The sequence below is a fragment of the Varanus komodoensis genome, unplaced genomic scaffold (assembly GCF_004798865.1).
Source record: "Varanus komodoensis strain SLA01 unplaced genomic scaffold, ASM479886v1 scaffold2, whole genome shotgun sequence".
Lineage (NCBI taxonomy): Eukaryota > Metazoa > Chordata > Lepidosauria > Squamata > Varanidae > Varanus > Varanus komodoensis.
In genome coordinates this window covers 22,294,923-22,312,085 of record NW_025335568.1, presented here as the reverse complement: position 1 = coordinate 22,312,085, position 17,163 = coordinate 22,294,923, and the positions used below count along the sequence as shown (strand labels likewise).

The window sequence follows — 17,163 nt, the reverse complement described above, 5'->3', positions numbered from 1 at the left end:
GAGAAAAATGATAGTTGGCAATATCTGGTAAAATATACCACATCTGTTTAACACTTCTGACAGAACATGCAAGGCATCAATCCAGGTGCCATTTTCTTTGTAAATTAAACTGAGTAAGTTGGGCTGCCACAGAAGTGGTTTCTTTAGTATTGAAGCTATATCATAGATTTCTGCCCTTACCTAATCAAAGAGGAAAGTATTTTCTTGGGGATTAGAATGAAAAGAGAATTCTGAAAAGAAACCACAAACAGCACAGCAGACTCTCAGACTGCAGCTCTATATTGTCACCTGGATGAAGATGAGAACCAAACTGGAGTCAAGAACAAGCATGGTTGGGCAACAGCTAAGGGCTCACGTCCCAGGATGAGCATTCCACTGAATCTTTTTCTCCTCTTTAACATTGTATCCTGGCTCATCTCTTCCTCTGTTGCTCTGGTCCAAGTCAAGTGGTGAGAAGGAAAAGCAATAGGTCCACTGCCTACTTTCTCCCCACATCTCCACCCATCAAGCAAAAAAGTGATAGCAGTGATAGGAAGAAGAATGAGAAACAATGGCAGCTAGAGACTGGTGACAAGAAGATGAATTCACTGGGGGATGGGAGCTATTAAGGATGCCCTACTGAAGAAACCTAGAGAGCTGCAGTCTAACACATCTGGAAGGCAGCAACTTAAAGATATCTATCTGGCTTATGTATTGGGCTGGTAATCAGAACTAGATTAAAAACAATCCCAAAGCCTTAAAGGAAAACCCCTTTTTCCTTCTGATCTGACCTGTTATTGTCCTCTGAATTCTGTGTGTAATACTACGTCCTGAGTAACACTTTTAGCGGCCATTGCAACCACTTCATGCTTGACAGTTCATATAATGGTTAAACATACACTCAAAGGGGATCTGAGGTAATAGCACAGTTAGAAGTGTTTATGATGTCATCAGAATTCAAATGTGTAAAATTCCCTAGTCAGCACTTATGTTGAGCTGACAATTTATTATTTTTTTAAGTATTACTTTTTTTTAAACTTCACCTAAGGTACTGTTTGCCACTAACAGGCATTACCCACTATAGTATTGAGTATGAGAAAGAACTATTTTCTCTCCAGTTTATCTCCTTTCCTTAGCACGTCTTTCTTTCACTTTCCATAATACTGCTGCCTGAAATGGGGGTGGGTGGGATCCTTTGAGCTCCTCATTCTTGCTACCAGCAGCAAAACTGGGAAATCTGGACTTAATTTTTCCTTGAGAAAGTCACTACTTCTCAGCTAAACTAACTTCAAACTTTAATTTATTTAATGCAATAAATATGACGGCACATGCACTGTACACAGGAGGGCCCAGGTGCAATCATTTGCATCAGTTATTTCCTGAATATTTTGAAGCAAATTTGCTGACCATTTCATTTTAAACCTATATTTTAATTTACAAGCTATGCAGTAAAATCTTTAGGATAGGATGTCTAGTTCTTTCCAATCACAATGCATTTTGTCATTTAAGTTCTGCATTTTATATTTACTTTGCAACAGGAATAACTCTTTTAAATAGAACAATATATTGACCAACAAACCTTGACGGAAGTACACGCAGCTGCTGTTGAAAATTAATTATCTGGTTTTCCATTTGACAGTGGTTAAATGGCTGCTATTTCCACTTAACTTCTAATGTTGAAGTGCCATTACTCTTCCTTTTCACTCCAAATTCCACACTGTGTAATTCATTTGGTGGAGAAATTACTCTTCAACAAAATTTTAATGGGGCACAAGCTGTATTTTTCCACCCTTGGAAGTGGTGCAGCACATTTACATGTGGCCTTTAGGTGTGATCCTAAAGATTTTTGGCCTACAACCCCCATCAGCACTAGCAAGCATCAATAGTAACTGATCATGGGAGTTGTGGCCCTCCAGTTGTTTTTGCCTACAATTCCCACCCTGCCCCAACTTAATTGCCACTAAAACAGTATCACTACAGTCTTGTCAACTATTTCCTCCATAAAATTTCACTGGGCTCCCAATCGGATCACCTTTGAACAGAAATTTTAAATATATTCTGACTCTAATTGCATTTCTTTGAAGCTTGATCTACTCTTAACATGCAATTGGACATAATTATTCTTTCAGAACTACCCTACCCCTTGCACCATTTCTCACACTCTCCATACACACTGATGTATGAAATTGCTTATACCAAGTCAAAACAAGGAACCATTTACTCCGCTTTGCCCTGGATTGGATACCATGCTAAGCCATTGTTCAGAGAGACAAGCAGCGTCTTAAGTGAGCCTTAGATTCATGCACTCCCCCTACCTCCAAGAGCTACACTACAGGAAGTTTGGAAGTTTTTCTTCTATTTTTGATTAGCCAAAGCTTGCCATGTTATCAAAACCCAATGGTTAAACTTAATTATGATTTTTAAAAAATAAACTAACTTAAAATCCGGTTCATGAAATTGACTTGCTGTAAATTAAGCATAGTTAAATATAAACCTCAATGTTAAGTTCATACTTAATGCTAAACCTAGCTAAGCAAAATTAAAATGAAGGCCTCTGACCTTCTTGCAATTATGCAGTAGGAAAACAGAACACATGACCCCAAGACTCTTATGCTCATACTCATTAAAGTATGGAATAACATGACATTCAAACCAGCTAATGTCCACTCTGACTGGCAGAAGCTCTTCAAGGCCTCATGGAGCATAGCAAGAGGCATGCCAACTCAATTACTCACCAGTAATCCCATTGTAGCATAGATTCGTTAATTCTTTATTATTCAGAAGCAAAACTAGGACAGCCCAAGATATTTATGTTTAAAGTAGATAATTATCAAGTGGCTTTCTAAGATTATCAGCACTGACAGCCATAAAACCTTGCAAAATCTGACTCCTTCAGTATATCCTGAAGTACCAATCCTGCCTAATCCTGGAAGTTAAGCAAGGTCAGGGCTGGCTGAAATTTGGATGGGTGACACAAAATGTTCTGAAACTCCCAGAGCACTATAGCTATAGGCAGTATAGAAGTGCAATATTGTAATAATAATAGAAAGCTGTATTAGAAGACAGGTTGCATTACATGTGTTATAAACATGGTCACTGTGCAAACTATGCACATTGTTTGCCTACTGCTAGGTTAGAGCGTGTAGGACTGGGAGCGCTTGACTGAAATCCCCGTGAAACTGTCTAGGTTGTATTGGTCCAGTAACTATTCCATAAAATAATCAAATGTTTACAAAAATAACACTGGAGGTGAACAAATGAAAAGAGGAAAAGCCATGATAAGAGCCCTAAAGAAAAGGAAAAATAAAAATGTTGAAATTATTTGAATAAATAAAATCATTTGAACAAAATACAGATGCAATGTTAGTTACAGCTAGCTTTGAAACAATAGTTTAGTTAAAATATTATGAAGGCTGTGTGTGGTACAGGAGACCCACAAAATGTATGTTAAACTGTAAGTGATAGAACAAACATATGAAAACGTATGCCCCATCTCATGATACTGCTACATCCAAAAAAGTTGTGCATTGAAAGATTTGCAAATCCAGAGCATTGGACACAATTATGTACAGTTATCTGCATTTCACTGTGGGAGGGAGGTATGTGCTGAACAACAGTCTCTTCACACATATTTTTTCCTGAATTTTAAAGCGTATGATCTGAAAATATTTCTCTATGATGGCTGCATTTAAGTTAGTAGTTACCTAAAATGTCTTAAAACAAAACAAAACAAAACAAAACAAAAACACATCCGTATTGTAGACAAGCATGAATGTTTGCAGTTACAAGAAATTCTAATTGCCATGTTTAGCACTCATACAGACAGAACACAACACTCATAGAGAAGACAAAACAATCTGCTTACCATATATAGCTGTGCATTAGTCCTTAAGGACAGATAATGGAGCGCAAGAACTATAGGGAAGAACCTGAGAAACTATTTTCACTTACAAAAATGCTATCTGCAAATGAAGCCACATCACAACACAGAACCATTTATTGCCCCAGTCTAATAAAGAGCTTTGCATGCATGATTGTAGCTCCCATACACACCTCTAGCTGGACAGACATTTTTGTGGTACATATAGTTTCCCTCTTTGAACTAGTAACCAGAGCAAGAAGTAGAGAGCCCTTTAAAACATCATGCCTTAGCAACTGGCTGTTTAGGGCAGGAATTCAGATTCACTATACCCACTAAATAGCTTTGTAGAATTTAAGCTTTCTGGGTTTTTTTTTTTAAACATAAGTGTTTAAAAACAAGTGTTTCTGTAGGAGATCAGGGCGTAAGTGTTTTCTGGCAGTTGTCCCAGCTTCTGAGAATAAGGAAAAGTCAAGCCCAGGAGAAACCCTTGCAGGTGGAATACATATATTAGCTGCATGTTAAATCCAGATTGAACTGGAGTTGGGGTGGGCTTCTTTACTTCCCAACGTACTCTGAGGCAACTAGCAGGGAGGGGGAAACCAACCTATTTTCCCACAACTAGCATGGCCACATGTTCCTGCTCACATACTCACATCCTGACAGTTTAAATCCTATTTGCAAGAGGGTGACATGTTAATGAACTATTACTTTTTTACTACCTATCTGTCCACAACATACCAAAGTAATTTGTAGCACATCAGTCTGAGCATATGAAAGTATATCCTGCCAATTCACTGAAACAGCTGCCATACCTGAATTAATTCCCAAGACAAATATAAGCATGCAAAGGTTTGCCCTCCACCATCATATCCATTTACACTGGCAGAATTTGACTATATTAAATTAGCTGTGTTAACTCCATTCTTGTCTATGTAACCTACATATACATTTATTACTCAGTTGCATTTAAAAATAATTTACCAAAAGAACACTATTATCATAGCCCATGTTTAAGGGACCTTAAACAACTCTGCACCATCTTACTGAATTCTTTGGAAAGTGTAAGGCCAAAATATATTCACTTCCCGATTAAGGAAATATCTTAAATGAATGTATTTCCCTGATAGTGAGATCCAATTCTGCCAACCAGAAGCAAGCTGACTCTGAAAGTATATGAAAAAGTATAGTATAGAATTTTATTATGATTAAGTATTTTGGACAGTAGTCCAAGTTTGTTTCAACCCAGAGTACCCATAATATGTCCTTCTTTACAGTTTTCTGTACTCTGAAGGGTTCTAGCATTCAAGAGTTTAAATATCAAGAATCAGAAGAAGAGAGAACAGCGGCTTGATGTTGTCCATTAATACTTCACATCTGGATAGCAGCCTGAACAGGTATACAAATTACTTAGCCACAGTCTCTCCTGATATAGTGAAAAGCCTTGCATTTCTATTTAAATTATAGTAATTGTTTCTAACTGTGCACCTATACATGTAAATTAGTACATGCTAACAGGATACAGGCAAATGTTCTCTTTGGTTCTTTGCATTTGCTCTTTTTTGTGAACAGTCACCTAGAAATCAGTAGACAGCCATGCAAAAGTCACATGGAAAAGAACTGCAAAAGACGTGAAGCACATTAATCAACAACATGCATAGAGAACAAAGTTTAGTAATACAAAACAAGCAGGGGAAATTGAAGCTTCTGTCTCTCAGCCAATGAGTATTACTACTCACTTTCAAAACTAGGATGGGAAGGATAGTCACATAACAAAAAGCAGTTCAATACTTATTAAGTCTATTTATTAGGATCTATGGTTGACAATAAAAAGAGCAACTAAGAACAAAACTGTCAGCCTTGTGAAGCAATACCAGGCTGCAAAATAAAAGAAACAAAAACTTGCAGATTTACAATTTAAGAAATATTGTTCTGAAGATAATTCACTGGAAAAATAGTGTACTTGCTTCACTTTTTCTAACTTATTACATACCCTGATATTGGATCATTACCCAGGATCAATTTACTATTTTTCTGTGTTCCCTCCTAATTCCCTCAATGGTGTATTAGCCTTTTAGTTAAATATAGTATATTCTTCTACTTCTGCTTCATTGACTATGCCAAAGCCTTTGATTGTGTGGATCACAACAAATTCTGGCAAGTTCTTACAAGTTCTTACAAGAGATGGGAATACCAGACCATCTTAGTTGTCTCTTGAGAAACCTATATGCGGGTCAAGAAGCAACAGTGAGAACTGGACACGGAACTACTGATTGGATCAAAATTGGGAAAGGAGTTCAGCAAGGCTGTATAATGTCACCCTTCCTATTTACCTTATATGCAGAGCACATCATGCAAAAGTCTGGGCTAGATGAATACCAAATTGGAATTAAGATTGCAGGGAGAAATATTAACAACCTCAGATATGCAGATAATACCACTCTCATGGCAGAAAGTGGAGAGGAACTAAAGAGCCTCTTGAAGCGGGTGAAGGTGGAGAGTGCAAAAGATGGCTTGCAATTGAACATCAGGAAAACTAAGATCATGGCAACCGGTCCTATCACTTCCTGGCAAATAGATGGGGAAGAAATGGAGGTAGTGACAGATTTTATTTTCCTGGGCTCCAAGATCACTGCAGATGGGGAATGGAGCCAAGAAATAAAAGACGCTTGCTCCTTGGGAGGAAAGCTATGGCAAATCTAGATAGCATACTAAAAAGCAGAGACATAACGCTGCCAACAAAAGGGTGTATAGGCAAGGCTATGGTTTTCCCAGTTGCAATGTATGACTATGAAAGCTGGACCATAAGGAAGGCTGAGCGCCGAAGAATTGAGGCCTTTGAATTGTGGTGCTGGAGAAAACCCCTGCAAGTCCCTTGGACTGCAAGGAGATCAAACCGTTCAGTCTTAGAGGAGATCAACCCTGACTGCTCTTTAGAAGGTCAGATACTGAAGATGAAACTCAAATACTTTGGCCACCTAATGAGAGGGAAGAACTCACTGGAGAAGAGCCAATTGCTTGGAAAAATAGACGGCAAAAGAAGAAGGGGATGCCAGAGGATGACGTGGATAGATGGAATCACTGAAGCAACTGTTATGGGCTTAAGTGGACTCTGGGGAATGGTGGAGGACAGGAAGGCCTGGAGGAGTGTTGTCCATGCGGTTGCGATGGGTCGGACACAACTTCGCAACTAGCAACAAATATTCTTTCTAGTTAATATTGTGCCCTGCTTTATCACATATGCAAATCATCAGCACAACATGAATATCTAACTTACCACATGAACCATAAATTAACTTGGGGTGGGGTGAACTGGTTACTGAATAAGTTCTGAATGGTATTGACCATCAGCTTTAAAGAGGAAATTGATTTCTATAGTGTAAAGACAAAAATCATTATGTTCTCTAAGCTTCTTTTTTTGAAAAAGAGAATAGAAATTAAAATATATCTGTATATCAGAATTATGTATTGAATGATACTGCACTGAAATCCATATGCCTCATTTTGACGTAGCACTAAACCATGTTTTAGTGGTACATAAATGATCATCAGACTTGTGCAGTTCCCCTTACCTTCTGATGCAGTGATGGAAGAGACAACTGGAAGTTTTCATTTCTGTCTTTTTACTAAACAGTATTTAGTATTAAAATGTAGTTAACTGTGGCTTCCTGAAATAAGCCAACTTCAAGCTAAGGTTTATGAAGCAGTCTTGTTTTAATAAACCATAGTTAAATTTTACCACCATTTGGGGTTGAGATACATTACAAAACTGTGGTTAACTGAAAGTGGAAGTGAAAGCTTTGGTTTTTCTCCATTTATCTACAATAGAGAAGGTATGCATAACCCCAATGCTCATTTACTCAACACTAAAACACAGTTTTCTATTACCACCAAAAAAGGCCATAAAATAGTCTTCCCCAACCTAGTGCCCTGGTATTGGAGAATTAATAGGAGTATTTTCATACATTTAAATTTGCCAGAAAGCATTCTCCAGGGAACAGCACAACTGCAGTTGAAAACAAAAAGCCCTTAGCAATAATTTCTATTACTAATTACTCATCGCTATATTTCAGTGCCTTGAGTCCTGCAAAATAGGCTATACAATATAATATCACATATTCATGTAAGCACCACTTTCATAAATGTATGCAAATAAACCAAGGAGCATGCATTCTGCTGTATTAAAACCCAAGCAAAAAATTTCTGTATGTTATGCAAAGATATTTGGGGCTAAGTATAAGGACTGTCAATATTGTACAGCTTATACTTCAGAGTTCAGTCCTAAACATATTTACTTCAATGTAAGCCCTACTGATTTCAGTTGGTTTTACTTTCAAGTAAATTTGCTCTGGACAGCAAAAATGTAGCACAGCTGTATATGTGCTTATTTGAAAATTGGTTCCATCAGATTCAAGGCTTATTCTCAAGCAGGTTGTATCTACTATGTAGTTTAGCAACAACAGAGAGCATAGTTAAACAGTTCTTAGAGCAGATGCAAATCCTAGGAAACAGTAGTTCATCTGTCTTGCAAAAACTTTCCTATCAATGCTGGTTTTAGTTCCTAAATAAATCTCACAGAATCTGCTGGGACAGTGCTGTCTGTGATTCTTACTGCCCGTTGGAATAATCTGGGACAGTGGTGTCCATGGTACAATAATCCTCCTAACAGGCTGAGATCTGCAAAGACAGCAGCGTCTCTGTTAAGTGTCATCCTCCCAGCATCTGCTTGGCATATAGCAGCACTGTATCCATATTAAAATGAAGTGTCATGGCACCCACATTTATATAGTGCTCACAAATATTAGCTAAACTCAAATTAAACTTATACGTTCCATAAAGTTTCTGAATAAACTCAATTACAGTGAAGCATTTAGAAAGCTCATTTGTAAGCTGAAGTCGCTGAGTTAGAAAGGAAAAACGGAACATTCAGTTTCAGTATACAAACAGTAGTGAGTGAATTTAAACAATTAAAGCTTGTTTTCGTTTCTTATTAAATGTGTTCAAGCCATTGGTAAGCTATACTCAAAAAAGATAACTAGTACTCATATATGCAGTGTAGCTACCCATTAAGAACAGATAGGGAAATGTGATGGTGGAAATTTCATTTATTCAAGCCCAACAGAATTCTGCCATTTCCATCCTAGTAAGTAACAGTGGATTGTAGCATTTTTTAAAAATTCTGATTCTGGAAATCAATATTTTTTCTGGTTTTGTGATTTCAAAAATTGTAATTTTCACTTTTTGTGTGTGCAGGGATCTTGAAATTTGTGCAAATGTGCTATTTTTAAAAATTATGGTATCTAACTTGCACTTGTGCTCATGATCACAAATATGCTTGTCCACAATGCATGCCTTCTAGATTGTTGACACCTGCTGACATTAGGGTTCTAATAAGGAAGAAAAGTAGATCCCACAAGCCAGACATCTGCCAATACCTGTGCTATACTGCTGAAATTAGTATAGCTTTTGATGTGTTGACAGAAAAAAAGTATTGTTAAAATGCCCTCATTACCCTAATTCTAATCATCTATCCTAAAGTGTCTTGAGGATTTGAATAAGACATAAAGGCTTAAGGACCCCTGTCACATGTTTACTGACACTTTCAATGAACTCGAAAAAGTTTGTGCAATAGAACTTAACTGTAGAGAGTGGGACCATCTTTCCCTCGGTACAGACTGTTCAGATAGATTTGTCTGATTGTAAGGAGGAAGCAGGGCAGACACAGGAACTTCGAAACTTCAAGGTTACATATTAAAGTTACTCAGGCAGAGCATAAGAACCAGCCTGGGTTGGAAGGGTTTTCAAGGAAGGGAGCATGTGCAAGCCCAAATCTTCGACCTAGTAAGGTGTTGAGAGAAATGAGCTGCTCAGCAGGAGAAGCTTCACCTGTTTGAGCTGACTTGCCCTCAAGTGGCAAGAGCCAACCTGATGGAGGAGTCAGAAGCTTTACTGAAATGGAGCGACAGGGTGAAGTTTCCATTTGGGATTCAACTCTTGACACAAGTAGTTTCTCCCTCAACTTTGGTAGAAGGCTGTTTAGAGTCCATACTGCTTGGTCATCTGTTAAGTTTCAATAAAAGAACTGTACTTCAAAGAACTGTCTTGAGTGTGATAATCAGAAGGAAAGAGAGAAGGGACTAGCCCACAACAACACCTTTGCAGAAGCTGCACTGATTCTTTCTCAGCAGGGCTTGTTCTCTATATGGTTGCACACTTTATTTTTACCTGGAAAAGCCATTAAATTGGACTGCAATTTTCTAGATCCCCTTTTAAAATTGTTGTTACATTGGCCATTCTCCTATCTTCTAGTACAGAGGCTGGACTGTTCATGACAAGTTAACATATTTTTGTAAGAAGACAAGCATAATTTCATATTTGAGTTCTTAAAGAACTCTAGGATGGATGCCAACTGGGCCCAGTGATTTACTTACTTTCAGTCTGCCATCTTTTATTAATACTATTTATCTTAGACCCTCAGACTCTGTTCCTCTGTTTTGGAAACCTCCCTGATTTTATTTCCAATCTCAAGATTACCATGACCATTCCGGCTTGGGGGACAATGGCATATTCCTAATACTAAATTAGTTCTGGAGCCAGGTATGGTCACCCATAATGTTTCTATGGAAGAGTCTGCACCTTTTAGTCTGCTGGACTCTACGCTGTCTTTGATATACAAAGCAACACTTCCTCCAATATGTCCTGTGTCATAGGAATCACCAGAATAGTGTTTTATTCCCATACTAATCCAATTATATCTGAAGTGATTACATGGATGGATTGACTGATTCCTTCCCACCTCAGCTCTGCTTGCCAATATGAGATCAGTTAGCCCCAAGGTAACTCATCAGTCTCCTCACTGGACATGCATTTCTAAGGAACAAAAGGAATCAACAGAGAGTTGGCATAGGCACCTAAACTGCCATCCTTACTGAGCAGTTGGTGCTGGCAGTTCTAGAGCATTAAAGTATCTACTTGGCTACTGTTTTCAAACCACTTACCCCAAAGCACTCTCATTTTTGTAACTATGATCACTCTCAGTGGTTGCAACCTTTAAGGGATGCTTCTCATGTTACAAATTCATATATACAAACTGACATTTGTTTACAGAAAGGCATACATTTTGCAATATGACAATGGATACAGATGTGCCCTTTTTGGCCTAATATAGAAAGCAGATCAGCATCCAGAAGCATATTACGGAGGGGGCAGAAGGGAGAAAGGGAATAAGAAATCAACATGGAGATTCTTATAAACAAAACAACCTCCAACACTCCTTGATGGTAGATGACATTGGTAGCTTTAAAATGGTTACTTACAAAGTAAGTGGCCTGAAAACCAGTAACCACTGTACTGGAAAAATAGCCTACTGGTTATGGGAAATGTAAATGAAGATTTTCAGTGGTTTTATTCCTGCAGCTACTAGCCTAAAGAAAAAAACCAATGTGCCCACCACCAAAAGACTTACTATGCAGATTATATCCCATCTACATGAAATTCCAATACTATGATGTTATGTTCTTTTCAAGACTTAATTACAGGCATACCTTAATGCTTGATTAGTAAGATGTCTGCAGAAAGACCACTTAGCAGAGACAAACTTGTCACATAATATTGCCTTGCTAATTCAAGCCCAGAGATTCTGTGGCTGTCAAATGAAATTCAGTTTCTAATTTTTGTCTGTAAACTATAGTAATATTTCAGAAAACATTGGGCTAAAGGTCTGAAGTGTCTTCTACTCACAAAAGGGAAGTTTTATACCTACTGCTACAGAGTGGTATGAGAAAAGTAGAACTAAACTGAAGACGGTCTGCTACTTTAGGAAGCATGAGAATTTTATACCTACCCATTTAAGCATTACATGCATGCTAGCAGGTGATTCCCTTTTGCTCATGGTTCTTTCGATCCAACTTACCACATCAAACAATTTTACAGGATCTACAAACAGTCTGGTATTTTATTCCAATTGAATGAGAGTTTTCAATATCATTCAATATCATTAAAATGTCATGTTCTCAAAGATACATAATGACTGGGTGCATTGATGTAAAATATACTGAATGGCTACCACTATCCACATAGGCTGGAAGGTCTTTCTCCATCATACCCCAAGATTCCTTTCATGGTCAGTCACTGCTGAGTCAGTTATCATAAGCGTATATTTGAAGCTGGGATCTCCCACTGCCCAATATGCATTGCTGTATACATGCTTACACTGAACTACATGTGTCATTTGTTTACCCGCTCTCCAAGTTTGAAGAGTTCCTTTTGGAAACTCTGCTGCAGAGCCCTGTGGGACCCCACTATTTACACCCCTCCATTGGGAGAATTCACCAGTTCTTCTTACTCTTTGCTTTCTCCTCTTTAACTAGATATTGAACCATAAGATCCATACTGAACTTACTTTGGTAAGGGACTTTATCAAAAGCCTTCTGGAAATCCAGGTAAACTATACCTACTGGTTCATCCCTGTCCATATGTTGAGTGATACTCTCAAAGAACATGGTCTTCTCCATTCTGTGAATGGTTATACCTTTAATCTGCCTAGTACCAGTGGGTGGGACTTTTTGTTCAGTTGTTTTTTGAAACGATTCCCCAAACATTGTAAATTTCTTTGGAACTTACACAGAAATAACTAAATATTTTAAAGAATATAGGAGAAAGTTAAACTGACAAATCCAACCATCTCTCTTCTAGATGTCCATCAAGTCAAGTGAAACACTCAGGAATATCAACATTTAATAAGTTATTTCCAAACATTCAAAGTGGTTACAGAATTGACAAGATAAATATAAAGCCACTTGGTATTTTAGTAACCATAAATGAATGAGCTTTACAATCACATGTTCCCTAAAATCCAATAACTTTCAAATGTCTCATAAGAAAACAATAGAAATATGGCAAACCCTATTGTAAATCACAGTTTCTTGAAAAATCTATATTGTTTTAAAATAACAAATGGCAGTTCATAATGTAGTCTTCAGCCTATATTCTATACAATAAACTTTCTAATATAAAATGGTGCACATTCAATCAACTTTCTTTACTATTTTAAAGGAATTGTTCTGCATTCCCTAAAGAGATCTTCAACATAAATTGAATTATCTGAAGTCTCAGAACTTCTATTAAAGCTCAGGTCAAAACTGGTAGGGGCTTCTCTTGAGATCCTTTACCAAGATCTGACCGTACAATTGAAACTTTGTCAATCTTTGAAGTTCCCATAATATTTTACCACAGTGACACTCAACCAGGAAGGTAACTGCAGGTTACTCGAAAAAGAAACATCTATGAACGATCTTTTAATGCTATATAGGTCGAGCCTCCACAGTCAGCTTTTATGCAAATACCCATAAATATCCTTCTAGCTTAATCAATAATCTGTTTTATGATCTTTGGGCTGCAGTCTTGTACACAATTACCCAGAAGTAAGCTCCACCGAACTCAGTGAGATTTACTTAGGAGAACTGCACCGTTAAAACTCAATCAAAGATACAAAAATGGGACTTACAGTTCTTTTATATTATGCTTAGCAATACATATAAACTAGTTTTCAAAGGGATTATTGACTTGATTCTTTCTCCACACATAACAGCACAACCCCCACCCGCAATTCAGATCACTCTTTTTCTTTTAAAAAGCAGCCCACCGAATAACTGAGGAGACGTTTCTGCCTAGCAGGACTAAACCCTTGGCTGACGCATCAGTTCTTGAACTTACCTACTTATTTGGAGAAGCGAATAGTTTGAAGAGCAAGTTGTGCCTTCCAGCACTCAGCAGGGAAGCCTCCTTTATAGCCGCCGGGCGCCTTGGCATTTGCTGCTCCTTCTAGCTAGAAACTGAGACACTCCCACCACTAGGCAAGCAGCCGCAAGGAGAAACAGCTAGAAGAAAGTTTGCCCACACCGCTCCCTTTCCCTGGCAGGCAGCTCTTCCCTCTCGCTCCCGGCCTCGCACCTCTTCACGCGAATGCCATTTGCACCGTTACCTCGGCAGTGCAACAGCTGGAGGTTTCCGCTGTGCGAGGGCGGCTCCGGGGAGACAAGCAGGGGCGAAGGCTGCCTTGGCTGGGCTGCTGGTGCCGTTGCTGCTTCTAGAGCCGCCGCTGTGTTTACAGCCAGTTTCATGCTCTATGCTTGGCCCCTCCCTCTCCCTGTCTGCCACAGCCTCGCCTGACATCATTCATTCTCTTACATTCACACGCACGCCCACTCCATTTCCAAACAGTGACTCACCCCAGCCCTGCCGCTATTCCAAGGCTGGGCTAGAAAAACCGGTTAAAGACCTCTAGAGGAAGGGAAATAACATAACATAACATAAAATGGGGGGCGGGGAAGCCCCATTCTGGCCACGAAAAGACGGGGGGAAGCAGCACTTTGCATAAGAATTAAGCAATAGATCGTTGCCTATACCTTTTAACTCCGTTTCAATTAAAGCGCAGTTAAGAGGGCGGCGAAGCAGTTCTTGCAAAGAGAACGAGAGAGCTTCTGGGAATTTATAAAATCGTGCTTTATATCTTAAAGCTTCCTTAAAGAAGCACATTATTGGCAGACTCCGATGTTTCCAGTGCCAGTTCCCTGCTCAGCGTTGCCCAGGCGTCTATACTTCTTTCTCTGCCCCTCCACGGTTCGTTTGTACCTCTATCATGCACACTTCATAAACCTGAGTCCTTCAAACACCTTCCTCCCCACCACCACCACCACCACCACCACCACCACCCGGAAATGTGTTTATAGGATCAAAACTTCAAGGTAGCTTAGAGGTAAGACTGACCAGGAGCATGAAAAGGCAGCTTGACCCAAAACCTCCTGCAAGGAAGCAATGGTGGGTCTCCCTTACCTCAAATTTCCCCAACTACCTAATCGGAAAGTAAAGGGCATCACAGAGATAGTTAAAGGGCCACCAAAAAAGAGAAGTTATTTTATTAAAATCAAGTTTGGGAATATTTACTTGCCAGTAAGCTCCACCAAACAGTGGGTCATTCTAAGCAAGTATGCCTAAGATTGGACTGTGCTTATATTATCTAGTGTTGTAAGCCGCCCCGAGGCTTCGGCGAATGGGGCGACATAAAAATGTTTTAATAAATAAATAAATAAATAAATAAAATATTAAAATGCCATAATAACTTCTGTATATATCTCATGAGATTGGATGCTGACAGCATCACCATCTGTATTTTTTAAAAATTTAGACCTACTTTGGGCCTTAACTGTATATGGACATTCAGATATTTAACTATTAGTGAGTGACACTGCTTCTTCTACCATTTTGATCTTTACACCAAAAGCAGCAGCCACTTCTTTGTTAGAGGTGCTGGAATAGGGCCAATAGTAAGAGATGGCAACTCTACTGAGAAAGGATGTGACTACTGAAAGGGTTAATACTGTTAAGAGAAATCAGTGGACATGAAAATCAGTTCTAAAAAATCATCTGCTAATAAAAATAAGTTAGAAATAATATTTTAGAAGTACAGACATTTAGGGTTCAGTCCTATGGATATGCCCATAAACTTCTGCACTCCAACGGTGTTGGGCATCCTATGCATGGTGGGAGTAGTATGGATGAGAAGCATGCGTCTGTGTTCCTCCCATCCTGTAAAACAATTAGATGGCTGATTTTGGATGCCTAATTAACATGCACTGGATGCAGAGAGAAGGGATACATCATATTTTGGGGTTGCCAGGCTTTTTCCTTCCCTTCCCTTCCCCACTCCCTAAGGTGTGACCTCAGAGAAGCAGTCAGTGTGGTTCTTTCCATACTGGCTGTGACATTGGGAGGGGGCATCAAGTCCCAGCTCTGACATTGGAGCTGTTTTCTGACACTGAAGCCGGGACTCTGTACAATCCTGTGACGCTTTAGGCATTTCAGGAGTCAAAGGATGGCTCTGCCTGATGAGAAAGGCTGCACACAAAACTTCATTGGCTCAGCAGTTCTGCATACTTAATACATATTAACATATGGAGCTATGCATGCATAAAGGACTTAATCCAGAAAGAAGAAGATAGCATCATCCTTAGGTTGTTAGCTTTTAGGTAAAAATGATATATAAACATCTGCAGTCATGGATAAACTTTACCTATAAAAGCCTCCTATAGCTGTAGGTAGCAGTGGATGACCCATCGTACTGCAGGGCCAGACTTTTGCCTGGGTTGTAGGCCTAGCATCGAGGTGGCTAGGTCCAATGCCTTGGGGTTGCTTAGCAATGGTCATAGATTTACCTCAGCCCCATCTTGCTTGTGCAGCTGAGAAGCTGGAACTAGTAGTAGCCACAGGGGCCTTCATGCAGCAGGGTTCAAAGGCGGCTGAGGAGAGCCTTCAATTAACAGACTCCTGTATTTCCAAAGGGTACACTTTTACTGTTACACTCAACACTGGGTGTAACAATAAAAGTGTACCATTCAGAAACACAGACTCACATATCTGTTCCACAGAGAAGGAGCCTTTACAGAGTGGCCTTCAGCTAGTTGTGCTTTCATGATAACATACCTCACAAACTTGCTGTGATGAGAGATGTGTACCCTATCCTGGGAGTCTGGGACTGATTAGGAAATGATTACATAAATAGGTCAGCCTACTTTTTGGACAGTAGCTTCCTGTCAGTGTAAAGATTTGCTCGCCCCAAAGTTGTTCCTTGCCTAGCCTAGCCATTTTTTTGCCCTGCATAAGGTTCAGTATTAGGTACCAGCAATGCTTAATTTCTATTCAAATTACTGAATATGTGTTAATGTACAACATACAGCTCTTGTGTCATATTCAGACATGATGAATTAACTCTGCACTATCTTTTGCAGCACATTCCACACTCTCCTTTTTTTACATGGTCATAGGAGAACTACCACTGCAATACTGTATTAACTCACAGAAATCTGTTATATCGATTAAATAACCTATAAGGAGCAAAAGTTATGTAGACACAATAAAGCTGACATAATGTCAGGGACCTCTTTAGATGGCAAAGGCAGCTGAATTTTGTTACATTTATATCATGTTCCAGGATCCCAAGGTAGAATACATTATTATCCTTTCTACTGCATTCTCACAACAACCCAGTGAAGCAGATTAGTTAAGAATCAGTGACTAGCCCAAACCCAATGAGGTTTATGACCAAGTAGAGATAAGAACCTGGATCTTGGTCCCACATACTACATCACCTTGGCTCTAAAGAATCAGTATACCTTCTAAAGCCATATGATTATACAAGATGTGTACACATTTGTTCTTCTTCACAAACAGAAGGGTTTCTCTGCTAATGGAAGTGAGTTGGATCTGGCAGATACTTTTGCCCTGCAAACTGGATGATCCCACAGGTGGAATAGGGAAGGTAATTTTCA

At 39.1% G+C, this 17,163-nt stretch overlaps 1 protein-coding gene across 2 annotated transcripts in view; it reads right to left on the bottom strand.

Moving 5' to 3' along the window:
- Positions 1-14,011, bottom strand: part of SGMS2 (sphingomyelin synthase 2) — a 37,443-nt gene extending 23,432 nt beyond the window's left edge. Inside the window, exon 1 of one of the 2 annotated variants that reach the window (XM_044429503.1) lies at positions 13,553-14,011. The gene's annotated coding sequence lies outside the window, so the exon portion shown is untranslated. The remainder of the gene's footprint in view (positions 1-13,552) is intronic. The other variant, XM_044429504.1, reaches the window with a different exon arrangement.
- Positions 14,012-17,163: the final 3,152 nt, after the last annotated feature.